This window comes from Aquarana catesbeiana, linkage group LG09 (assembly GCF_042186555.1).
Source record: "Aquarana catesbeiana isolate 2022-GZ linkage group LG09, ASM4218655v1, whole genome shotgun sequence".
NCBI classification, from domain to species: Eukaryota; Metazoa; Chordata; class Amphibia; order Anura; family Ranidae; genus Aquarana; species Aquarana catesbeiana.
In genome coordinates, this window is record NC_133332.1 from 154,340,726 (window position 1) to 154,367,152 (window position 26,427).

General features: G+C 44.9%; 1 protein-coding gene and 1 pseudogene across 1 annotated transcript in view; both read left to right on the forward strand.

Moving 5' to 3' along the window:
* The window catches only part of GPR50 (G protein-coupled receptor 50), a 287,483-nt gene that overhangs the window by 206,855 nt on the left and 54,201 nt on the right, over positions 1–26,427 (forward strand). The window lies entirely within an intron of this gene.
* LOC141109103 (5S ribosomal RNA) lies at positions 628–736 on the forward strand (annotated as a pseudogene).

Genomic DNA, 26,427 nt, shown 5'->3' on the forward strand with positions numbered 1-26,427 from the left:
GCATTTGTTTTTGGTACACATTCTCCATCTGGAAGAGTGTGTAGGACACCTTAGGATGGATTCTGCCATAAGGGAGGGGGGTGACTTTATGAACTTCCCCCATATGCTTCAATTATAGCCTCTTTGGGGTATCCCCATAGGTACTTTTTGAGTAGCCTCCCTCCTCTTAGCTTTATAACTATATTACATTATTTTTATAATAATTTTTACTTTATTATAATTATTTTTTTATTAACGTTAGCCTTGTTTCTGCTCCCTATGTCTCTGATTAGTTGCTAATTTTATGTTAGCCTGCTTGCCATTGTGGGTGAATGTTGTTATTACCCACGCTGACAGGCCAGAGGAATGAAGGAGGCGCTCTTGGGAGCGATTTCATGTCGTTGCCAAGGAGACTGGAGTTTGCATCTCGATCTGTCCAGGGCGTGACGTGGAAGGGAGGGGCGGAGCGCACATTGCGTCTGCGCTCCCTGTTGCCGTTCACTTAGTCTGTGAGCGACGTGTATGAAAGGGGCGGTTTGTTTGTTGTGCTCCCGCCCCCCATCCCCGTCTCCATACGAACGCCCCTTTAGAGGGCGGGCTTCTTCCCAGGACGCAGCAGCGTTAGCTGCCATTGAACAACATGGATTTGCCTACAGCCACATCACCCTGAAAGTGCCCGATCTCGGAAGCTAAGCAGGGTGGGGCCTGGTTAGTACCTGGATGGGAGACCGCCTGGGAGTACCAGGTGCCGTAGGCTTAAAATTTTCTTTTTTTTTTTTTTTTTTTTTGACCCGGAAATGGGGGCGGCCTGTCTTTCAGGACACAGCAGTGTTCACTGCTATTGGAAGATAAGGATTTGACCTGAAAGTGCTTTAGCTCATAACATGGGAGGAATGGTGGCTGCCTATCAGTAAGTTATCAGTGTATTCAGCTTGCTTGTGCCCTATTAGATTTGGAGCCACTCCTGATTCTCTACTACTTAGTAGTTAAGTCCATTCACCTGTGTATTATTGGAGAGTGGGCGGGGTTTCCAGTATCATCATGAATTGTATGTGGAACCAGGATTAGATATAAGAGCTGACACACGGGCCCCCAATCAGATTCGCTGAGGAAGTCCACACGGACGATACGCGTGCGAGGGGCTCTGTGATCTCAGTACAGCCACCCATCTGGTTCATTTTATGCTGTATACTCCTGTACTGGGAAACAGTGCTTGCTTTGTTAGTAATATTTTTCTTATTTAATAAATTTTATACCTTTTCATATGGAGAGCACTATGTCCTGTTATTTTAGTTTTTAACATGATATATATCAACCGATGAGACTGAATTTGGGATACTGCCTGTGGACCCCTATCTCCATAATCTACCCTGTGGAAGGGAATGCATGAGTGACCTTGCTGTTAACGCAGAAGGTCCACTCAATAAGGTGAGCAGCCTAGACCCTCGGTGGAGGTTCACATTGGTGGTGATACAACGAATACAATCTTATACTATCACTGCACCCTTTCCTTGCCAACTGAGGGATCCCCCTTCTGCAAGTGGGCAGCTTTTGATCTCCTCGGACTAAGATATACTTTTTGGGACTTTGCCTCATGCGTTTTATTTATGTACGTTTAATATGTACATTTTATGTGTATACATCTGACCTGTATTGAGCGCTGCACTGCTATATTTTGTGTATGTCTTTTTAGGTTTTGTATATTGGCCTACAGTGTCCAGCTGCTGAGTTTTAGTAATTAGGTTTTGCGCTGTCTGTTTCTTCTGTTTAAGTGTTGGAAAAACACCGCATTGACCCACAGCAACCAACCAACCAATCCAGAGAAAACAGCTTTTCTTAGTTTGTTTACTACACATGGCCAAGAACAGTGTAATTTATTGAATTAGCATCAGGCATGTTACATGGCTGTAATTTCATTTTTAAATGACTTAGGAGGTTTACTCTCCTCAGAACAACTGATAGAACCATGCAGCTTAAGTGAACAATGTCAAAATGGATTCATATAAGCAGTGGCGTCACTAGGGTTTGTGTCACCTGGTGTAGTAAAACATGGTGTCACCCCCCATTCCTGTCTAGGCTGCCCAGCACCCTGCAGGCAGTACACAGTCATGGGGCACACCCCAAACTGGCCTCTGTAAATGATAGTACAGGGTGGTAAAATGGCAAGTTAGGGTAGTACAGGGTGGTATAGTGTCAGGTTAGGGAGGTATAGGGCAGGTTAGGGTGGTATAGGGCAGGTTGAGGTGGTATAGGGTAGGTTGGGATGGTACAGGGCAGGTTGGGGTGGTATATGGCAGGTTGGTGTGGTATAGGGCAGGTTGGGGTGGTATATGGCAGGTTAGGGTGGTACAGGGCAGGTTAGGGTGGTACAGGGCAGTTTAGGGTGGCATATGGTAGGTTGAGGTGGTATAGGGCAGGTTGGGGTGGTACAGGGAAGGTTAGGGTGGTACAGGGCAGGTTAGGGTGGTACAAGGCAGGTAACGGTGGTATAGGGCAGGTTAGGGTGGTACAGGGCAGGTTAGGGTGGTACAGGGCAGGTTGGGGTGGTACAGGGCATGTTGGGGTGGTACAGGGCAGGGTGAGGTGGTTCAGGGCAGGGTAGGGTGGTTCAGGACAGGTTGAAATGATACAGGGGAGTGTAGAGTGGTACAGGGCAGGTTGGGGTGGTATAGGGCAAGTTAGAGTGGCACAGGGCAGGTTGGGGTGGTATACGGCAAGTTAGGGTGGCACGGGGCAGGTTGGGGTGGTATACGGCAAGTAAGGGTGGCACAGGGTAGGTTGGGGTGGTATAGGGCAAGTTAGGGTGGCACAGGGCAGGTTGAGCTGGTATAGGGCAAGTTGGGGTGGCACAGGGCAGGTTGGGGTGGTATAGGGTGGTATAGGGTATAGGGCAAGTTAGGACTCTATGTACACTGCACTGCATTTAATTACAGCATGCTTCATGTCTGCAGATGGGTGGGGCTGCTGTGTCCTTGCCTCTCATCTCCTTTAGTTGCAGGATCAGCAATAGTGAAGTAGTCTGTGGGAGGAGTGGAGGAGGCAGCCACACCCCCAGCTCCACCCACCAACTCCGACTCACTCGGGGATGTTAGCCTGACTGAAGAGTGTTACAGGCAGCCTCCCCCGCACGGCTGAGTTCTGTGCTCACACTGCTCCACTACAAGCAAATAAAGTACAGTGATTAGCAGCGACCCCGGTGGCACCCCTCTGGCGGGTGTCACCCGGTGCGGGCCCCCCCCCGCACCCCCATAGCAACGCCACTGCATATAAGTAATTATAATGTTTGCAATTAGTGCATGATTCAGTGGTTTTTATGCTTACCTTTATGGGCTTATTTGTGATCTACTTCTTTTCCACACAATCCCATAGCATTAATGACTACTCACAAAGAATTCTAATGCCGTGTACACACGGGCGGACTTTTTGACCTGACTGGTCCGACTGGACGTATCCGTCGGACAATCCGATCGTGTGTGGGCTTCATCGGACCTGCAGCAGACTTTTTTGGTCGAAAATCAAACAGACTTTAGATTTGGAACATGTTTCAAATCTTTCCGACGGACTCGAGTCCGGTCGAAAAATCCGCTCTTCTGTATGCTAGTCCGACGAACGAAAACCGACGCTAGGGCAGTTATTGGCGACTGGCTATCAACTTCCTTATTTTAGTCCAGTCGTACGTTATCACGTACGAATCTGTCGGACTTTGGTGCGATCGTGCGTAGGCAAGTCCGTTCATTTGAAAATCCGCCGGAAATCCATCAAAAGTACGTTGAAAGTCCGTCGGACCTTTGATGGTGAAAAGTCCGCTCGTGTGTACACGGCATTAGAAAGCAATTTGATGTTTACTATACCCCTCCTCTCTGATGTTTTTCTCCTTGATTACCTTTATTGTATGTACAAACAAAATCACTAAAATCCATATAAACTTTATGTAAACATGTAAAATTATTAAGTCATTTTCAATATTTTTTAAATCTAAAGTTTTCATAAAAAGGTGATCCTGGCCTGCTTGTGCAGACACTTCCTGTTATAGGTCGAAAGTGCACTATCCGTGTACTGCATTGTCACCCTGCATGCCTTCTCCCAATGAGATCAAGTTGCAGGAGATCAAAAGTGCTGAGATGAAGCAAGGAATAAAAAAAGGCAAGAATTTTACTGTATTAAAAAATAGCATTTTTTTTTTTATAACATACAGTGCTTTGCCAATCTAAAATGTCCTCTTGTTGGGGTTTACATCTACTCTAAGGTAACTAGAACAAATGGATTTATGGGTTCACTGCAGTTAGAAAACCTGTTGACATGTTAAACCAGATATTTCAATGTATTTTTGAACATGCTAGGGCTGATTAACTAAATGATGTATCAACTGCCCATAGTAAACAATCAGATTCCAGCTGTTATTAACATTGTAGGTTAGGAAATTACAGTGAATTACATCTTGATATACAGTCAGGTCCATAAATATTGGGACATCGACACAATTCTAATCTTTTTGGCTCTATACACCACCACAATGGATTTGAAATGAAACGAAAAAATGTGCTTTAACTGCAGACTTTCAGCTTTAATTTGAGGGTATTTACATCCAAATCAGGTGAACGGTGCAGGAATTACAACAGTTTGTATATGTGCCACCCACTTTTTAAGGGACCAAAAGTAATGGGACAGATTAACAATCATCCATCAAACTTTCACTTTTTAATACTTGGTTGCAAATCCTTTGCAGTCAATTACAGCCTGAAGTCTGGAATGTATAGACATCCCCAGGCGCTGGATTTCATCCCTGGTGATGCTCTGCCAGGCCTCTACTGCAACTGTCTTCAGTTCCTGCTTGTTCTTGGGGCATTTTGCGTTCGGTTTTGTCTTCAGTAAGTGAAATGCATGCTCAATCGGATTCAGGTCAGGTGATTGACTTGGCCATTGCATAACATTACACTTCTTTCACTTAAAAAAGTCTTTGGTTGCTTTCGCAGTATGCTTCGGGTCATTGTCCATCTGCACTGTGAAGCGCCGTTCAATGAGTTCTGAAGCATTTTGCTGAATATGAGCAGATAATATTGCCAGAAACACTTCCAAATTCATCCTGCTGCTTTTATCAGCAGTCACATCATCAATAAATACAAGAGAACCAGTTCCATTGGCAGCCATACATGCCCACGCCATGACACTACCACCACCATGCTTCACTGATGAGGTGGTATGCTTTGGATCATGAGCAGTTCCTTTCCTTCTCCATACTCTTCTCTTCCCATCACTCTGGTACAAGTTGATCTTGGTCTCATCTGTCCATAGGATGTTGTTCCAGAACTGTGATGGCTTTTTTAGATGTTGTTTGGCAAACTCTAATCTGGCCTTCCTGTTTTTGAGGCTCACCATTGGTTTACATCTTGTGGTGAACCCTCTGTATTCACTCTGATGAAGTCTTCTCTTGATTGTTGACTTTGACACACATACACCTACCTCCTGGAGAGTGTTCTTGATCTGGCCAACTGTTGTGAAGGGTGTTTTCTTCACCAGGGAAAGAATTCTTCGTTCATCCACCACAGTTGTTTTCCGTGGTCTTCCGGGTCTTTTGGTGTTGCTGAGCTCACCGGTGTGTTCTTTCTTTTTAGGATGTTCCAAACAGTTGATTTGGACAACACCTAATGTTTTTGCTATCTCTCTGATGGGTTTGTTTTGTTTTTTTCAGCCTAATGATGGCTTGCTTCACTGATAGTGACAGGTCTTTGGATCTCATATTGAGAGTTGACAGCAACAGATTCCAAATGCAAATAGCACACTTGAAATTAACTCTGGACCTTTTATCTGTTCCTTGTAAATGAGATAATGAGGGAATAACACACACTTGGCCATGAAACAGCTGAGCAGCCAATTGTCCCATTACTTTTGGTCCCTTAAAAAGTGGGAGGCACATATACAAACTGTTGTAATTCCTACACCGTTCACCTGGTTTGGATATAAATACCCTCAAATTAAAGCTGAAAGTCTGCAGTTAAAGCACATCTTGTTTGTTTCATTTCAAATCCATTGTGGTGATGCATAGAGCCAAAAAGATTAGAATTGTGTCGATGTCCCAATATTTATGGACCTGACTGTAGCTAAGACACTGACATGTTCCCCAGGTATCTTAACCTATTAGAAACATATTTCCATATTTCCATTTTTCTTAGGAACTGCTACCACAAGCAATGCCTCTGTTCAAGTTGATACCAGATTAGACTCCTTAAAGCTGAAATATAGGCAAATGAATGTTGTCTTAAAGTGTTACTAATCTCAGTAATATGAAAATAGTTCATCCATCCTCCAGTGCCCACAGCTTATAAATCTTTTTGCATTAAAATACTTCCACTATATACCTTTTTGGCTGATCTGTATACCACAGTCACATGATAAGCTGCAGAGTTTGCCCAAGTGCTGAGTGTTCAGGTAGGAGGAGATTTCCACTATAGCCTGTGTCCTCATGCTGTTATGCGAAGCGGAGCATCCATCAATCAAGATGTGACATCCCACCCACTGTGTTCTTTTTTTGTGTGATGTCAGTATCATGTGAAATGAAAATCTCAGCTCAAACAGGAAATATTTTCTCCAGCAGTGGAGACCAAACTGAGCATGTGCAGCAGTACTACCCTCACTGTGTCTTATCTGGCGTTGCTAAAAGAGAGACCCTGCAGGAGGGCGAGGATCTGTCCATACAGGATCAAAGAACCTTTTACACAATACAGAGGATTAACCCCTTAAGTTCCACAGTGAGTATAACAAGCATGCTATTCAGCATATACAGACTGATTTTTACTGTTGTGGGTTTAGTAACACTTTAATACAAGGGCCATGTGTGCTCCTACTTGAATCTTAGCGTTCTTTATGTATTTCCCAGATCTGCACTGTAATGCTATATTAAACAACTCCTGCCCTTTGCCTCTGTGCAGGAGTTTCCTATAATAAAGACCAGACACTGCTGCTTTCTCTCCATGTGCCAGGTGATTGTTCTTGTCTCCACCACCTTTGTAGTTTTCTGCAGACAGGATGAAATAGGTGGACATGCTGGGTCTCATCCATAGATCTATGTGCAGCCAAGTTATGATGTCAGTGAAACTTTTACAAGGTAATATCCATATTTGAAAAGGTATTTGGTGAACAGAAAGTGGATTTATATTCTTTGTGGCTATTAAGAAATATAGTCAAATAATTTTTTGTACCCAGAGTTTTGCTCAGTTGAAAAGGGGAACATACTGTATAATGATACTGATGTTACCTGTTTCACTTTCCTTGTAAAATTGCCCCCTGAAATTCTGTTTGCAGACCTCAGTCAACTCCTTTTAAATTTGACATGGTTTGGTTTGAAATCTTTGCAAACCTTTGGTTTAATACCAAATAACCTTCAATAAATCTTCATAAGCATAAAATAACCTGAAGGACAGATATACTATAGGCAGGTGATATCTCTGCATATTTTCTAATGTATTGAAATAAAAGTAGGATAACTAGTATCTGCCCCAGTACAACAGACCCCTCCCCAAATGTTATCATGTTTGGTCAAAGTTCCAGTATAATTTTCATGACCAGTAAACGTTTCCTAATATAATTTTTAATTATAATTATTAGCAGATAAAATAAAGATGGCTCTTATGTTTCTTCTAACTATAAAGGAAGCTGTTGGCACAGCTGAAATAGGATCACAGAGGAGTGTTTATAGCATGTGCCAACAAGCTATTTTAAATGATAAATGCAGGATTACCCCTAAAAATATGCTCCTTCCTAACTCTCACTTTACATAAAATAAATAAATAAATACTTAAACATATTCTGGTGCAGAAGATGTTTAATGCTACCTGACAAGTCAACAATCTGGTTTCCATAGAAACACAATATCTGAGACATCCTCTTCAACTTGATGCATGTGCCCTGCAGTCCTACAGTCTGCAATTCTGCAATTGATTCCTGTTTCTCTTGTTAACTTATAGGGAAATCAATTACAGCCTATAGTGTTAAAGTGCTTATGCTTTGAGGTAAAGAGGACATGTGGTCTACTTCAGATTCTGCTTTGAAAGGTGAGTATTTTTGTTAGAGAGAACCATGAGGGAGCATTTATATTTTGAATAGGTAATCTTGCACTTATCCTTTAATGGGTGTCGTCTAGTGGCAGGGATAAGTGAACAACCAGTTTGCCGTGGATCAGGCCACATTTCTTATGTGTCCTCTTGCCCTACTACAGTTTAATGCTTTTAAGGGACATGGACATTAAACAAATTATTGAACTGGAACACACACTGTCACAACGTAGGTCTTATGCCCTGTACACAGGACCGGTTTTGCCGTCGGCATAAACTCCGAAGGTTTTTCCGGCGGAATTCCGACGGAATTCCGCTCAAGCTGTCTTGCATACACAGGGTCACACCAAAGTCCGATCATCAAGAACGCGGTGACGTACAACACGTACGACACGTACGACGGGGCAACACATATGACGTCTCGTACTTGCTTCAGAGCATGTGTCATTTATGGTACGTCGGAACAGCATGCAGACGAGTGGTTTTCCTGATAGGAATTTGTTCCGTCGGAAAAATATAGAACATGTTCTCTATCTAAGTCCATCTGAATTTTGGAGGTAAAAAGTCCGATGGGGCATACACACGGCCAGAATATACGATGAAAAGATCCCATCAGACTTTTTCTGTTGGAAATTCCGACCGTGTGTACGGGGCATTACAGACTATCACTCTCTCAAGCCTTACCAAGATCACAGTGCCCATAGCATTACACTGCCTGTCCTGGGCACTTGGAATTAAAGAAAAAACATTTTTTGAAAAACACTTGAAGAAACCCTAAATGTATTTTAGAAGGGCTTATTGTCATTTACTGGTTATAAATAATCATCCAGTATAATAAGCGCAACGCTTTTCATGCGAAAAACAAACATAAATTCCATGCATAAAATAAAAAGAAATCAATGTAATGAACAGTCCAGCACCGTGTATCCTGTGTATCCACAAAAAACTCTTCAAGTCTTCTTGTGACAAGTGCTTATCCACCACCAGATCAAATGCATGCTTACCTCCCACAGAATGATCAAATGCTTATCACTGCTATCGGACTGCTATTGATTTCTCAATATAGAGACCTCCTCACTTCCTTCTTACACGCTGGATAACGGGTCCATCTTCTCTTGCAATTTCCGCCACATATTACATGGAACAAAAGGGCTACACCATAGTGTTCTCCATTTAAAACAGATTTATTACCCCCCACAATTAAAAACACTTTCAGGAACCGGGAGCCGCCGATTACGGCACAGGACTCGGAAGGAACAGCACGGCTAAGCGTTCTTTCAGAGCGCATGCGCCAGTGACGTCATTGGCTGCATGTAATGTAAATATCTCCTAAATAGTGCCTGTTTAGGAGATATTTACACTACCCATAGGTAATCCTTATTATAGGCTTACCTATAGGTAAAAGTAATGTGTGGAACTTTACTTCCTCTTTAACATGTTCCGGTATTCTAACTGATGGGTCTAGAGGTTCTCCCAATATATTGGAGAGAACGCAGGCACGCCAACATATAGACTGCTCCCTTGGAAGTGTATTAAATAAAATCCATAATTCTTTATTTAAGATCTATTGCTGTGGCAATGCCATGTCACACCACTGCCGCGGTCACGATTGTAGTGGTGAGCTGACTGGCGAGTGGCTTCAGAAGTGCATTTTTATAGATATTCCTGTAAGTGTTTTTAATTGTGAGGGATAATAAATCTGTTTTCAATGGAGAGCACTATGGTTTTGTCCTTTTGTTCCATGTAATATGTGGTGGAAATTGCAAGAAGAGCCAGACCCGATATCCAGAGTGTAAGAAGAGAGTGAGGAGGTGCTGGACTGTTCAGTACATTTATTTCATTTTATTTTATGCATGGACTTTTTTTTTTCACATGAAAAGTGTTGTGCTTCATTTATTATTAGTAATAAATGGTGAAAACACCTTAAGAGTGTGATTTTGCTTGCAACAAAGGAGAATTTATTTATTTATATACATCTTTTTTATATTTTTATTTATTCTTTCACTTTTTTGTGTGTTTTTGAGTTGGGTAATATATTTGGCAGCGCAGATTGATGAAATACACTATTTACTGGTGATACTTCTTGAGGCTATGTCTCAATATAGTTTGGTTTTGATTTTACTGCGATTTCTAGAAAATAGTGGTTTGTAGTACATTTTTCTTTTAATACAGGAAAGACATCTAGATGGCTCAAAAAAGACACAGGCATCTCAAATGTTGTGAAAACACAGAGGAAAGACAAATTGCTCTTCCTTACTTTTAGTAGGTCCGATCAATGAAACAGTGTCTGAAAGAGTTCCAAAACATTAGTTTGCCCATGCTTCCCAATATACACCCACTGACCTGCCCTCTTTTGCAGGCTTTTAGGCCCAATATGTACCAATGGTATTCTATAGCTGTAAAAATGACCAAGTGTATATTTACCAACTGAATAGATTGCCAATAGTTAAAAATATTCTAAGCATTCTGTTTAGACAGATCAATGATATGGTTCGCTCAGCTGGATGCAGTCATATGTATTTGTTTTTTCTTTTCTTTATATTAACTTTTCTTTTCCTAAAAGAGCCACCCCCAAAGTTGTGGTCCAGTTTCTGAAATGTTTTCCTTAGCTAACAAAAATGTATTTCTATGTTTCAGGGAAATTGCTAAACTTACAGATATGAGTGTCAAAAAGTATTTGTGGCAGTTGGCACAGCACAGGTAATTCATGTGACCCATCAACATATTACAAAACATTATTATACAAGGGAAGTAAACATCAGCAGTAGTGGTGCTGATGAGCAGACTGGTGGCAGCACAGACAGACCATTTTGCAAATTTTAAAGATGGTGATTTTTCCTGAACAAATGGTCTTAGATTCCTTTTTAGAAGTATTTTTGAAAACAACTAGTAGCCCATTAGCCCCAGTGGCCTAAGATTGTGGACTGGAAGGTCACTTCCCCGGGAGGGATATTACTGCACTCTTTTATATTTAAGCAAGCAGGGGGACAAGGAGCACCAGATGCTACAACAAATGGTGCAGCTGTGGCATCCCACCAATTTTTGGTGGTGTTGAAGATGATATGTGAGCTCAGTTGTCCAGATGGGGAAACCACATCAGGGGAGAAGGAGCATGTGGATGCATAATAGGAGAAGGCTGAAGTGGGTCTTTTCTGTAGTGCATTTTGCTGCTTGGAATAAAACTCTTAAGACCTGTATAATTTAGGGCTGCATTGTAGAAGTGCCCTTAGCCTAATGCCATGTTGCCAGTTATTAACATATTTACTGACTGCACCCAGAGACACTGTGTATCTGCAGTGATAGTATATTTTCATACTACCCTCACAGTATTGCCATATTATCCCACATAGTCAAGCCATTTTGTACCCTTCTGATGCAATTTAGGAATGTAACTAGATATTATTTTACCTTCAGGATTCCTTATCAGCCAATCACATTTCACCAGTTTAAAGCAATCAGAATGTTAGGTACCTGGTAGTAGAGCCTGACTTGTAGGAGAAGACCTCTCATACAACGCTGGTTCAGGAGCCACTGGAGTGGGGACAGTGGTCTCCTGAGCACAGTGGGGTAGGAGTGCCTGTTGAGCTGAGTCTCTGATGCTGAAGTGATGAGAGATCCCACAGGGATGGCTGGACTGCAGATCAGGTGAGACTGGAGGCAGCAAACTGGAACACTTGGAGATGCAGAGGTCTCTGGAGCTGAGGCTGAAGGTGCAACAGCAAGGACTAAACAGGAACAAGCAGGGTCAGACGGTCCGGGTCAGCAAGGATATAAGACAGGCAAAAACAGCAGGCAGAGGCAGAGTCGGTAGGCAGGCAGAGATCGGCAACGGTATCGGGCAGGTAGTAGAAGAATAGTCGGACAGGCCGGGTCGGATTGGAGCAGGGACGGATGGTCAGACAAGCCGGGTCAGATAGGTAGCAAGCAATCAGGTTCAAATACAAGGATCACGAAGCTGAGATGAAGCAGCAATGTGCCAGAGGCACGGGGGACTTTTATGTGCACTTTGGCGCCAAGCCGGCGCTATCGCGAACGCGCGCACGCCCGTACGCGCGCACGTGCGCACAAGCGCCGCGTACCCGCGCGTGCCCTAGCGCCGCGCCGACGCCCGGGAACAACAGGGATTTGCTGAACAGCTCGTAACGGAGCGCGCCGGCGCATAGGCGTACGCCGACGCCCCGGTTCGGTGCCAATGGTACCCTGACACAGAACAATAAAAATATGGTCTTTCACTAATTGCAATGGTCACTGCACATTACTTATTGTCTTATCAAATATGCTGTTTTCCATGTAAGGCAGAACTCCAGGTTCCAGAGATTTGTGAACTTTCTGGTTGGTAAACAAAAGTTACTTTGTATGAGATCTAAAACACTGCAGAATTGCTTCCTTGTCCTTCAAAAGCAATATTTTCATTAAATAGAAATATATATATATATATATATATATATATATATATATATATATATAATCTGTTTGCAATTTTGAACTGGTAAATTTTTAAAGTGTAGCTCCCGCCAAAAAATCTATTTTTAAGCTTTTTGTAAAACATAGGGAGGGGTTATCACCCCTGTGACATTTGTTTTGCTGTCTGTGCACCTCTTCAGAAGATTTTACCTCACCTTCTGTCCCAATGACAAATGTTTTTTTGACAATTTGGGGTTTTTAGTGAAACAAGGATTGGTGATAAAGCATCAGTGGAGAGGAGACACGTTTTTCCCATATTAACTCTTACAGGAGAGAATTTCCCTTCCTAGGGGTAGATTTCATCTCACTTCCTGTTGTCTCCTTCCATTTGCAAGTAGGAGTCGTTTGTAAGTTGGATGTTTGAAAGTAGGGGCCTGCCCTATATACTCTGCAAAAATTGTGGCCTTAGGTGTTGGTGTTGCCACAACACTGTAAGCCCTCACAGTTACTCTTGGTGGGCGCAGGAACGGGCTCTGCTGTGAAATATTAGATGAAGAATTGTAATAACATGCCCCTGTTGAACAGGGTCAGAAAAATTGGGCCTTTGGTGGTGGTGGTGGTGCTGGTGCCACAACACTGTAAGTCCTCACAGTTACTCTTGGTGGGCGCAGAAACAGGCCCTGCTGTGAAATATTAGATCAAGAATTGTAATCACATGCACCTGTCGAACAGGGGCAGAAAAATTGGGCCTTTGGTGGTGGTGGTGGTGGTGTTGCCACAACACTGTAAGTCCTCACAGTTACTCTTAGTGGAAGCTGGAACGGGCTCTGCTGTGAAATATTAGATCACGAATTGTAATTACTTGCACCTGTTGAACAGGGGCAGAAAAATTGGGCCTTTGGTGGTGGTGGTGGTGCTAGAGCCACAACACTGTAAGTCCTCACAGTTACTCTTGGTGGGCGCAGAAACGGGCCCTGCTGTGAAATATTAGATCAAGAATTGTAATTACATGTCCCTGTTGAACAGGGGCAGAAAAATTGGGCCTTAGGCACTGGTGCCACAACACTGCAACCCCTCACAGATACTCTAGTTGGAGCGTAGGAATGAGCCCTCCTGTAAAATATTGCATCAAAAATTGTAATTACATGCCCCTGTTAAACAGGGGCTGAAAAATTGGGCCTTAGGGACTGGTGCTGGTGCCACAACACTGCAACCCCTCACAGATACTCTAGTTGGAGCGCAGGAACAAGCCCTGCTGCAAAGTATTGCATCAAAAATTGTAATTACACGCCCCTGTTAAACAGAGGCTGAAAAATTGGGCCTTAGGCACTGATGCTGGTGCCACAACACTGCAGCCCTCACAAATACTCTAGGTGAGTGCAGCAACGAACCCACCTTGCAAAATATTGCATCAAAAATTGTAATTACACGCCCCTGTTAAACAGGGGCTGAAAAATTGGGCCTTAGCCACTGGTGGCGGCGCCCAGAACCAAAAATATTCTTACAAGCTATCAGCATGATCATTGAGGAGGAAGAGGATAGTCACTCAGCATCAGCATAGGCAGTCTTGAAGGCATCTGACATTTAAAAAAAAATTATTCGGTTACATTAGCATCAGGTGCTTGGTAGCTGGTGGTGATCCAAGACTGATTCATTTTTATGAAGGTCAGTCGATCGACCGAGTCGGTGGACAGGCGCACCCTGTGATCGGTTACAAAACCTCCAGCAGCACTGAATGTGCGTTCCGAAAGAACGTTGGATGCAGGACAGGCCAGTAGCTCAATTGCATACTGTGCAAGCTCTGGCCAGTGATCCATCCTCAAGACCCAGAAACCCAGAGGATTTTCGGTGGGAAAGGTGACCAAGTCAGATCTTGCCCCTAGGTATTCCTGCATCATGTAAAACAGACGCTGGCGATGGTTGGCCACCTTCTCCACCGCTCCTTCTTTGACAGACTGAAGCCTCAGCAACACTTTGTCCAGGTACAGGAGTTTGTAACCTCCCAGTCTCTGGGAACGCGTTGCACAGACCTTTCTGCAAGGCCTCCCGAAGATGTTTCATCCTCTGCTCCCTCACGACGGCAAGATAAGGTCCGCAAACTTACCCTTGTAACGTGGATCAAGGAGGGTTGCCAGCCAGTATTGATCCCTCTCCTTGATACCACGAATACAAGGATCCTTCCACAGGCTTTGCAGGATCAGGGAGGCCATGCAGCGTAGGTTTGCTGAGGCATTCGGTCCTCTGGGTCACTAAGGACGACATGATCCGCAGCCACCTCCTCCCAGCCACGTACAAGTCCATGGGTTTCTTGGGACTGTAAATGATCCCTTAAAGACTGCTGCTGATGCTGAGTGCCAGGCTCCACCTCCATGCTGACACAATCCTCCTCTTCCTCCTCCTCCTTCTCCTCTTCCTGTGTGATCGGCGGGCACGCAGGAACACTGTCTGGATAAAGGGGGCCTTGAGAGCTAAGGAAGTCCTCCTCTTCTGGCCTCTGTTCTGCCTCAAGTGCCCTGTCCATTATTCCACGCAGCGTGTGCTCCAACAGGTGGACAAGGGGGACAGTGTCACTGATGCATGCACTGTCACTGCTCACCATCCTCGTGGCCTCCTCAAATGGTGACAGGGCAGTGCATGCATCCCTGATCATGGCCCACTGGCGTGGGAAAAAAAACCCAAGCTCCCCTGACCCTGTCCTTGTGCCATAGTCGCATAGGTACTCATTAATGGCCCTCTGCTGCGTATGCAGCCGCTGCAGCATGGCCAACGTTGAGTTCCACCTGGTGGGCATGTCACAGATTAGGCGGTTCTTGGGCAGGTTAAATTCCTTTTGGAGGTCAGCCAGCCGAGCACTGGCATTATATGACCTGTGGAAATGCACACAGACTTTCCTGGCCTGCATCAGGATATCCTGTAAGCCCAGGTACCTGCCCAAGAACCGCTGCACCACCAGGTTAAGGACGTGAGCCAAACAGGGCACATGGGTCAGTTGTCCCTGTCGGAGGGTGGAGAGGAGGTTAGTGCCATTGTCGCAAACCACCATACCTGCCTTAAGCTGGCATGGCGTCAACCACCTCTGAACCTGCCCTTGCAGAGCTGACAGAATGTCTGCCCCAGTGTGGCTCCTGTCCCCCAAGCACACCAGCTCAAGCACCGCATGGCATCTTTTGGCCTGCGTGCTTGCGTAGCCCCTTGAACGCCTACGGAGCACTGCTGGTTCCAAAGTCAAATCAGCACAGGAAGAGGCCATGGAGGAAGAAGAAGAGGAGGGAGTGGAGGAGAGAGGTGTGGCAGAATCACCACTAGTAGAATTTTGGAGGCGTGGTGGCGGAACAACCTCCAACACTACTGCACCCTGTCCTGCATCTTTCCCAGCTACCAGAAGAGTCACCCAGTGCGCGGTGAAAGATACGTAACGTCCCTGTCCATGCCTGCTGGACCATGAGTCAGCGGTAATATGCACCTTACCGCTGACCGCCCTGTTTGGCGAGGCCAAGACATTGCCTTCCACATGCCGGTAGAGAGCCAGAATCGCCTTCCGTGAGAAAAAGTGGAGTTTGGGAACCTGCCACTGAGGAACTGCACATTCCACAAACTCACGGAAGGGGGCGGAGTCTACCAACTGAAAAGGCAGCAGTTGAAGTGCTAGCAATTTAGTCAAGCTAGCATTCAACCGCTGGGCATGTGGATGGCTGGGAGCGAACTTCTTTTGGCGGTGCAGCAGCTGGGGCAGGGAACTTTGCCTGGTACAATCTGATGTCGGTGTACCGATAGCAGATTGTCCCCAAGTACTTGGCTGTGGCACACCTAATTCTACACCTTCATTCCTCTCAGTGCAGGTCTCAGAGAGGACTGAAGGTATAGTGGGGTTGGAGATCCCCGCTGATGAGGAGCAAGGAGAGGTCCTCTTTGTTCTTTGGTGTGGGTCTTTTAGGTACGCTTGTCAATGAACTGCATGGCAGGTCAACATATATCTGGTCAAGCATGTGGTGCCCAAGCGGGAGATGTTTTGGCCACGAGAGATAATTTTGAGACATATGTTGCAAATAGCAGCGGTGGGATCTGATGCACTCGTCTCAAAAAAGTCCCACACCAAAGAACATTTGGAATAATGCGCAGAGACAGCAGAGCCCTGCACATGCGGAGCTCTGCGGTGTGATGCAGTCGGTGTGCTGCCCTTAAGCTGGCCCCTTGAGGGCATCCTGCCTCATTGGTGATGTGCCTCCTCCTCCTCCTCTCTCCTATCAGGCACCCACGTTGAGTCAGTGACCTCATCATCCCCTCCCTCCTCATCACGTGGAGTCAGTGACCTCATCATCCCCTCCCTCCTCATCACTGGAGCAAAGCTAGCAGTATGCTGCAGCTGGGGGAACATGACTGCTAGATTGCTGTCCTTCTTGGGCACCCCCTCTCTCTGGGCTCACGTTACTGCCTTCCTCTAGCTTGGTACCATCATCGGAGCCTTCAAAACGCTGGGCATCCTCCTGGAGCATGTACCCAACACTGTGGTCAAACAGTTTGGGGGACTCCTCAGGAGGACATGGTGGGGCTAGGGAAGGAGTGACTGATGCCATTAAGCCAAGGGAAGAGGCCGTGTTGGCATCTGCTTTGCCAGACAAAGTACCCTGAGCCTGGGTAAGAGAGGATGAGGAGGATGAGGAAGGCATGGTCATCCACTCTACCAAGTCTTCCGCATGTTGCGGCTCAACGCGGCCAGCTGCCAAAAAAAGGACAAGCGTGTCCCACGGCCACATGCTGATGAGGATGCACCGTCTCCACGACCAGCACTGTTGCCTCTAGACACAGAGCCTGCTTGCCCTCTTTTATTGGCTTGTGACTGTCTACCTCTCCTTGTTGGCCTTCCAGACATACTAAAGGCCTGCAGTGAGATGTAGCTGCACAAAGCTGGGATGTATATATATACTGATACTGCAGCTAGCAGAATCAACTGCCTGCCTGTAGTATTATTAGTATGAGAACACCAGCAATTGTCTTCAGGTAGCTTTAGGTGCACACTGTGCAGAGGATGCAATACACTAACTGTAAATACTGTAATTGCCTGCCTGTGGTATTAATAGGAGCAGAACAACAGCAATTGTCTTCAGGTAGCTTTAGGTGCACACTGTGCAGAGGACGCACTACACTAACTGTAAATACTGCAGCTGCCTGCGGTACTGTACTAATAGGATCAGAAGAACACCACTAATTTTGTTTAGGTAGCTTTAGGTGCACACTGTGCAGAGGATGCACTAAACTAACTTGTAAATACTGCAGCTGCCTGCGGTACTGTACTAATAGGATCAGAAGAACACCACTAATTTTCTTCAGGTAGCTTTAGGTGCACACTGTGCAGAGGACGCACTACACTACCTTGTAAATATTGCAGCTGCCTGCGGTACTGTACTAATAGGATCAGAAGAACACCACTAATTTTCTTCAGGTAGCTTTAGGTGCACACTGTGCAGAGGATGCACTACACTAACTTGTAAATACTACAGCTGCCTGGTAATTTTCTTCAGGTATCTGTAAATACTGTAAAAACACCTGCCTGCCTGTCAGTAGTAGGAAGAGAATAACAGGAACGGATCTAGCTAAACTGAATACAGTGTGTATATATATATATATATATATATATATATATATATATATATATATACACACACAACACCTAGGATGTATATATATATACACAATACACTGTAAGTGCAGCTAACTGACTCGCCTGCCTACTCTATCTAACTTAAATCAAATGACACTGTCTCTCTGTCTATCTATCTCTCTCTCTCAACGCCGGAACACACTACACAGGGCCACCGTGCAGGCGGCCTTATATAGTGTGGGGCGTGTACTAAACCCCCTGAGCCATAATTGGCCAAAGCCACCCTGGCTTTGGCCAATTACGGCTCTCTGTACAGATGGCGCTGTGATTGGCCAAGCATGCGGGTCATAGTGCATGCTTGGCCAATCATCAGCCAGCAATGCACTGCGATGCCGCAGTGAATTATGGGCCGTGACGCGCCACTCAAATTTGGAGCGAACGGCCCATATCGTTCGGAATTCGGCGAATGACCAAACAGGCCATGTTCGAGTCGAACATGCGTTCGATTCGAACACAAAGCTCATCCCTAGTGACCACCCTTTGCGTTCAAAAACAGCATCAATTCTTCTAGGTACACTTGCATCCAGTTTTTGCTGCATTAAGTTTCCTTGGCTGACCACTTCGTGTACAGTCCTCAGCGTTGCCTGTTTTTTTGTGCTTCTTCAAAAAAATCTTGAATCCCCAGTCTGCTTTGAAATCCTTCCCTGGGAGAGACATTGCTGATGTTGTTGATTGTTGTCTTGTTGCTGCGCTCAGTCTTGCCACGGTGTATGACCTGACATGAACCTCACTTTAGTAGCAGAGTTTGGCTGTTCCCCACCCAGGTTTAAGCCTTCTGCACAGCTGTTTATGTTTCAGGTAATGACTGTATTTCAACCTACATATGAAATTGATGATCATTAACACCTGCTTGGATTAATTGGTTAAAGGGGTTGTAAACCTTTGTGTTTTTTCACCTTAATGCATCCTATGCATTAAGGTGAAAAAACACCTGGCAGTGACCCCCAGCCCCCCTGTTTTACTTACCTGAGCTCTGGAACTTGACCCACGGGGACGCGCTGTCTCTCTGCCCGGGGTTCTTGGCTCTTGATTGAATAGATTGATAGCAACGCAGCCACTGGCTCCTGCTGCTGTCAATCAAATCTAATGATGCGGGTTGCGGGGGGGCGGGGCTGAGTCCTGCATTCAGCCTCTATGGACGCTGAATGCTGGACTCGGGAGCGAGCCCGCAAAGTAATCCCCCGGGAGAACGCTTCTCTCAGTGGGTTATCTGATGCGGGGAGGAGCCTTGAGAGCCGCCGGGAGACCCCAGAAGAGCAGGTTTGGGGCCACTCCGTGCAAAACGAGCTGCACAGTGGAGGCAAGTATGATATGTTTGTTTGTTTTTTTTTTTTTTTTTTTTTAGAAACCCTTACAATCACCTTAACCATACATTTGACTCTAGTCCTACAAAATCCCTGACTTTGTGCAAGTGTAAAAAGGGTGCAATGATGCCAGTTTGATTAATTTAGATTTTTCTTCTGGTCGCTCACTTTGCATTTTGTAAATTGATAAAAAAACTATTAAATATATAATTTTGAAAGCATTCTTACTTTACAGCATTTCTTCACACCTTCCTAAAATTTTGCACAGTACTGTATATATACTGTATATATTTATATATATTAATAGGCAGGAGGGTTTCAGTGTCAGGGTTTACACCCACTTTTAGTGAACAGGGTGACCTTTTACAGCACACAGGAATGTATTCTAACTCCACTGAACTGTGAATGCTGGATACAGATTTATGCACAAGAGGAAATTTCTTATTCAATATCTGGGTGAGGAGTTCAAACTGCAGGAGCCCATGGCAATCATATACATTTTGACCGCTGTAGCCACAGTTTCAGGTTGGTTTCTTCAGGTTATTGCTCTGTGCGCATTATTATTAAACTTTGCACTTATGGAGTGAGCTTGCTATTTAATACTGTATACAATGTCATAACATAAAGACTGTACAGAAATATGTCAGAAAGTTGCATAATGAAGTTGTACTAGTGAGGTAATATATTTTAGTAAAGAAAAACAAACCTGCGCATTTAAACAGTCTATAGCCTTTGATGTACAATGAGTCATTATACATATGGAGTACACAATTATTCCTGATAGATCCCCACTGATACCTGATGAGAACCGGTTTGTATAAACAGTAACATCAGTGGACTCAAAAATAGCTTTAAATTCTTTATTCTTCAAGTTAATCCAGATGTTTTAAATGTTAAAGCATTCCTTTTCAATCTCCTTTTCAATAGTTTATGTGTCACAGATGAGCTCCACATAAGCAGATACAATGAACAATAAAACAGCATCATGTATACATTAAATATGAATTTAAAAGAATATTAGCTTTTATTAAAGGAATGAACTGCAAAAATTCTGCCATTACTGACCTCCTACTGAGAATGCTAGCAAAAGGAAGAAATAGGTAGTGGGACTTTAAATATACCCTTGTGTGCACATCTACCATACAGGACAAATTCTTTTACTGATAACATACAATGTGTCCAAAAAAATGTATTATCTTTTATTTTGCACAGTATAAAAACACATGTTGCTATCGATATAATACATTACAAAGACAAGTGCATTAGATCTTCTGAGAAGGTCAACGTGTTTCGTGGATCATCCACTTCATCAGGACTAACAGAATTAAGCACATTGAAATAGGTATATCACATGCCATAAAAGGTGCTTGTAGAGTCACAACCTGAGAAGGCATGGATCCCAATAAGTGCCAAACACACACACTGGTGCCAAAAGCTGATGACACTTTAGCTAAGGTATTAACTGGCCTCACATGGCAAAAGAAATATAATATACAAAAGTACCATCATCTGAATGTAATTGAGACTGAAACATCGGGAGCAGGGACCCCAAATCCGAGCTCTCCGGGGGAGGTGCAAGCGGACTATCTCAGTACAAGTAACAGGTGGTGAACAACAGGAATAATGAACAAGTATATAAAAACACAATTTTATTTATACAAACAGTCAAAGGGATATATAATACAAACTGTATATAAAACAATGCACAGATGACATGGAATTTCAATTTCGGCTAGTTTCGTGGGAAACCCGCTTCATCAGGAAATGTATCTGTGAGAAATACAATACAATAGGATGTAAATATTTTTCATAATAAAAGGGGGATGAAAGGGATAATACCAAAACCTAAAAGGGGGGTTTTTATTTTGAAAGAGTAAAGGTGATTAGTAAACAGGTAAGGGGGGCTGCTTACCCATGCTGAAGTGCAAACAGAACTCAGGCTCAACCGCCGGTCTCCCGCGGCGACTGGGGAAGACACAATGAGGCCGCAAGTGACGAACCTCTGCATGAATAAAGAATGGAGGAATGTGCATATAAGTAAAACGAATACATATGTAACTAAGGTCCAAACAGTGGGAGTGAGTGGGCGAAACACCTGGAAGCAATAATAAAGGAAACCAAGGAAAAGTACAGAAGGGAACCAGTACCAAGGATCCTAGTTAAAAGGGTGACGAAAGAGGGTGGTGTGACAAAAAGGATAAGAGGGGTGATGATACACATCAAGGGAGATCGTTCAGGGTAACCGAGCAGTAATTGGGTGGTAGCAATAAACTGGGTGACAAAAATGCACAGAAATTGCAAAATGCAAAGAAGATGTGACTGGATGGATGTGTGAGGAGCAGCTGGGGAGGTGAGCAGAGAGAGGGGGAGCCAGGGGAAGGCTCAAAGACCAAGATTCATGCAGGTGATAAAGGTAAGTAATGAAAGTTAGAACAAAAGATCTACCTGTGCCAGGTAATATAAATATGAATGAGAGGGTCCGGATGTAGAGTTACATAGATTGACCAGCAAGTGGATAGTAATCCAAAGGAACCGGTAGATGCAAACTGGGGTACAGGCAATATGCCTGTTAGGTATCCAGTATTTGATAAACCGGGTCAAGATCTAAAAAATGAAATATATAAAGAGGGTATAAGGTCCAAACTGAAACCCACCGCATCTCAAATGAAGTGAATGCAGCGGGCAAGTTACACATGGGTGAGGTGAAAGACTTACTATCAGTGGAGCTGGTCAAAGATAAGTCCGGATCCCACGCTGGCCTGTGAAGACTGCGGGATAAGACCGCAGTACATATGCCTTCCAATCCCGCAACATCACAACAATGCTGACCTCGGCGTGGAGAGGCTTCACGGGGTCAAGGGTCCCGCAGGGAGCGCGCACGATGTAATCGCGCACGCACCTGCGCACAGCATCTCGAGGGACCAGGAGGATACAGTGCCCGTACAGCGTGTGCGAGCCACTGAAAAACTCCCAGTGAAGCCATAGCAATGCGCGCGTGCAGGAGAATCGCCCATGCGCATGAGCAGTAGCCGACTAGAGTCCAATAGGGACTAAATGAGAGGCAGGTGCAAGTGGGAGGTCGGGTCCCACAGGGGGAAAAGGAGGAAGGGGTGAGGAAGGGGGAGAGAGGGGGGGAGGGGAAAGAAGGAAGAGGAATTGTGGAGCCCAACTAGCCACCAGGGACCCTACCAGTCGCCGCGGAAGAAATGGGGTCGAGGGTAGCCATATATCTCTGAGTGCACCCCAGAAATGAGACAAGGGCCTAGCAAATATAAAGAATTATTGCATACATTTATACAAACAAGGTAAAAATAAAGGAAAATGCAAATAAATATGCGTATGTCAGTAGGACAATGTCACCACAGACATACAAACAAGGATAACAATTTATACAATAAATTTAATAAATAAGAGGGTGTATCCTCAGTTAAAAGCCTCTAGGTAAAGTGCATATGAATGCAATTTCCATAAGGGTCCCCTGTAAAGACCAAGGCAGGATACATGAACAGAGTGGCCAAAAAGCAAAAGAACAAAAAAGAGCAATTTTGACAAATAACACAAAGGGAGGCGAACAGGGGACAGAGAGTCAGTGGTCATGACTTGAGGAAAGATTTGAAGGAATTAACTTCATTCAAGCCTGGTGGGATAGTGGCATTAAGTCTTTCTATCCATAGGGCTTCTTTTTGTAGTAAAATTTTATCACGGTCACCCCCTCTGACATCGGGGGGTACCACTTCCAGGGCTAAAAATCTGACAACTTTAAGATCATATTTATGATATAGGTCTATGTGGCGCCCGACAGTGGTAAGTTTACCGTTGGTGGAGTAATATATATGATCACCAACTCTCTGTCTGAACTCCCTGATCGTCTTTCCCACATAAAATGCTTTACAGGTACAGAGCATGAGATAAACAATGCCAGAAGTGCCGCACTGGGCAGAAATGTGAGGAGTAAACATCTCACTGTTAGGAAGCCTTATGGAGGAGCAAGAGAATATCCAGGGGCAAAAAGGACATTGGCCACAAGGAGAGGTACCGAAAGGTTGGGAAAGGCCACTGAAATCAGGTTTGTAGTGACTACTGGTTAAACGTTCTCTAAGAGATTTAGCTCTCTGGAAAACCAGTTCGGGTGTCTCTCGTATATGATGTTTAAGTATATGATGGTCAGTGAGAAGGTGCCAATGTTTTGAAATAATTTGTCTGAGTTGTTGGTGATGTGCTGAATACTGAGTAACAATTTTGACTGTATTAGTGTTGGTATTGCGTGCAACAGGATACAGTAAAGAAGTTCTGGTGCGGCTACAAGCTTTGTTAAAGGCTTTTCTAAGGTTGGTCCACAAATAGCCCCTCAGAAGGAGCCTTTCACGTAAAAGGGCTGATTGTGTGTAAAAGTCTTCATCCCGTGCGCAGTTACGGCGCAGTCACAAGTACTGTGCGTAGGGGATACTGCGCACGAGAGATTTGGGGTGGGCACTGGTAGCGTGCAACAAAGTGTTGCCTGCTGTAGGCTTGCGATATAGGTTGGTCCCCAAAGTTCCATCAGGGTTCTTGACAATTACTAGATCTAGAAAAGGGATATGTAAGTTATCTGAGCTGACCGTGAAACGTAGGTTCATGGCGTTAATATTGATAGCCACGATAAATTGATTCAATAAAGATGATGGGCCAGTCCAGACTACAAACAAGTCATCAATAAATCTAAACCAACAAAGCATCGATTCTAAAAAAATTGAAAATCGATCGTCCGAAAAAACGTGTCAAACGCCTCTCATTCAAATTTATATTACCTGGCACAGGTAGATCTTTTGTTCTAACTTTCATTATTTACCTTTATCACCTGCATGAATCTTGGTCTTTGAGCCTTCCCCTGGCTCCCCCCTCTCTCTGCTCACCTCCCCAGCTGTTCCTCACACATCCATCCAGTCACATCTTCTTTGCATTTTGCAATTTCTGTGCATTTTTGTCACCCAGTTTATTGCTACCACCCAATTACTGCTCGGTTACCCTGAACGATTTCCCTTGATGTGTATCATCACCCCTCTTATCCTTTTTGTCACACCACCCTCTTTCTTCACCCTTTTAACTAGGATCCTTGGTACTGGTTCCCTTCTGTACTTTTCCTTGGTTTCCTTTATTATTGCTTCCAGGTGTTTCGCCCACTGACTCCCACTGTTTGGACCTTAGTTACATATGTATTCGTTATACTTATATGCACATTCCTCCATTTTTTATTCATGCAGAGGTTCGTCTCCTTGCGGCCTCATTGTGTCTTCCCCAGTCGCCGCGGGAGGCCGGGTTGAGCCTGAGTTCTGTTTGCACTTCAGCATGGGTAAGCAGCCCCCCTTACCTGTTTACTAATCACCTTTACTCTTTCAAAATAAAAACCCCCCTTTTATGTTTTGGTATTATCCCTTTCATCCCCCTTTTATTATGAAAAATATTTACATCCTATTGTATTGTATTTCTCACAGATACATTTCCTGATGAAGCGGGTTTCCCACGAAACTAGTCGAAATTTAAATTCCATGTCATCTGTGTATTGTTTTATATACAGTTTGTATTATATATCCCTTTGACTGTTTGTATAAATAAAATTGTGTTTTTATATACTTGTTCATTATTCCTGTTGTTCACCACCTGTTACTTGTACCGAGACAGTCCGCTTGCACCTCCCCCCTGGAGAGCTCGGATTTGGGGTCCCTGCTCCCAATTTTTCAGTCTCGACACTTTAGCTAAGTCAATAATCCTTGTTTTGTTGATCCATGCCTTCTCAGGTTGTGACTCTACAAGCACCTTTTATGGCAAAGACAAAAGAAAGGCATTTTCTGTTGCTTGCGAGAAAGAGGAATACCTGACTGCATTAACAAATCTGGGTAGCAGTTTTACCTGGGCCAGTCTACCTTTGGACTAATTTGAAAATATGTGTGACGCTTGTATGGCCAGTCACCTGCGAAAAATGTGAACGATGCACGATACAATGCATGCTGCATGGCATCGACAGCTTTGCCAGAACTATCAATGCCTCCGACAAGTGACGCCCTTTACCAATACTGTAAAAGTGCAAACTACCAAGACATTCTCTGAAAGGTATAATGTGTGCCCCGTCACATATTGGCAGTGGATGGCACCCCGAGGATGGGAAGTTAACAGTGACCTGCAGGGCCGGATTTCCCACAAGGCCACCGAGGCCAGGCCTCGGGTGGCAGTGGTGCAGGGGCGGCGCCGCTCCTGCGGCGACTTCTCGGCTTTCGCGGCCGCCCCCTCCTTATGTTACCATTTTTTCGCCGCCGGCTGCCACTAGAGGTCCGCAGCCGGCAGAGACAGTGCCTCTGCCGGCTGCCATTTTGCAGAAGACCAGAACGCCTTGTGACTGCCAATAGAAATTAAGCTGCGGTGCCACCCACCCCCGCCCCGCTGCTCGTCTGACAGTCTGTAACATGTTGTGGGAAAGGCCGCGGGGCGGGGCGGGGCAGGGGGTGGGCAGCCTCCCGGCCAGCTCAATTTTTATTGGCAGCCACTCGGCTGGCTCTGCCTATTGTTCCATGCTGCCTGTTAGAGAGTCTCCGCTGCTGGGGGAGGGGGGCTTTTCCACTGGGGACACCGGATGTAAGGTCAGGCTTCTCCACTGGGGACACCTGATATAAGGGGGGGCTTCTCCACTGGGGACACCGGATGTAAGGGGGGCTTCTCCACTGGGGACACCGGATGTAAGGGGGGGCTTCTCCACTGGGGACACCGGATGTAAGGGGGGCTTCTCCACTGGGGACACCTGATGGGGCTTCTCCACTGGGGACACCTGATGTAAGGGGGGCTTCTCCACTGGGGACATCTGATGTAAGGGGGGCTTCTCCACTGGGGTCACCGGATGTAAGGGGGGGCTTCTCCACTGGGGACACCTGATGTAAGGGGGGCTTCTCCACTGGGGACACCTGATGTAAGGGGGGATTCTCCACTGGGGACACCTGATGTCAGGGGAGATTCTCCACTGGGGACACCTAATGTCAGGGGGGATTCTCCACTGGGGGACACCAGA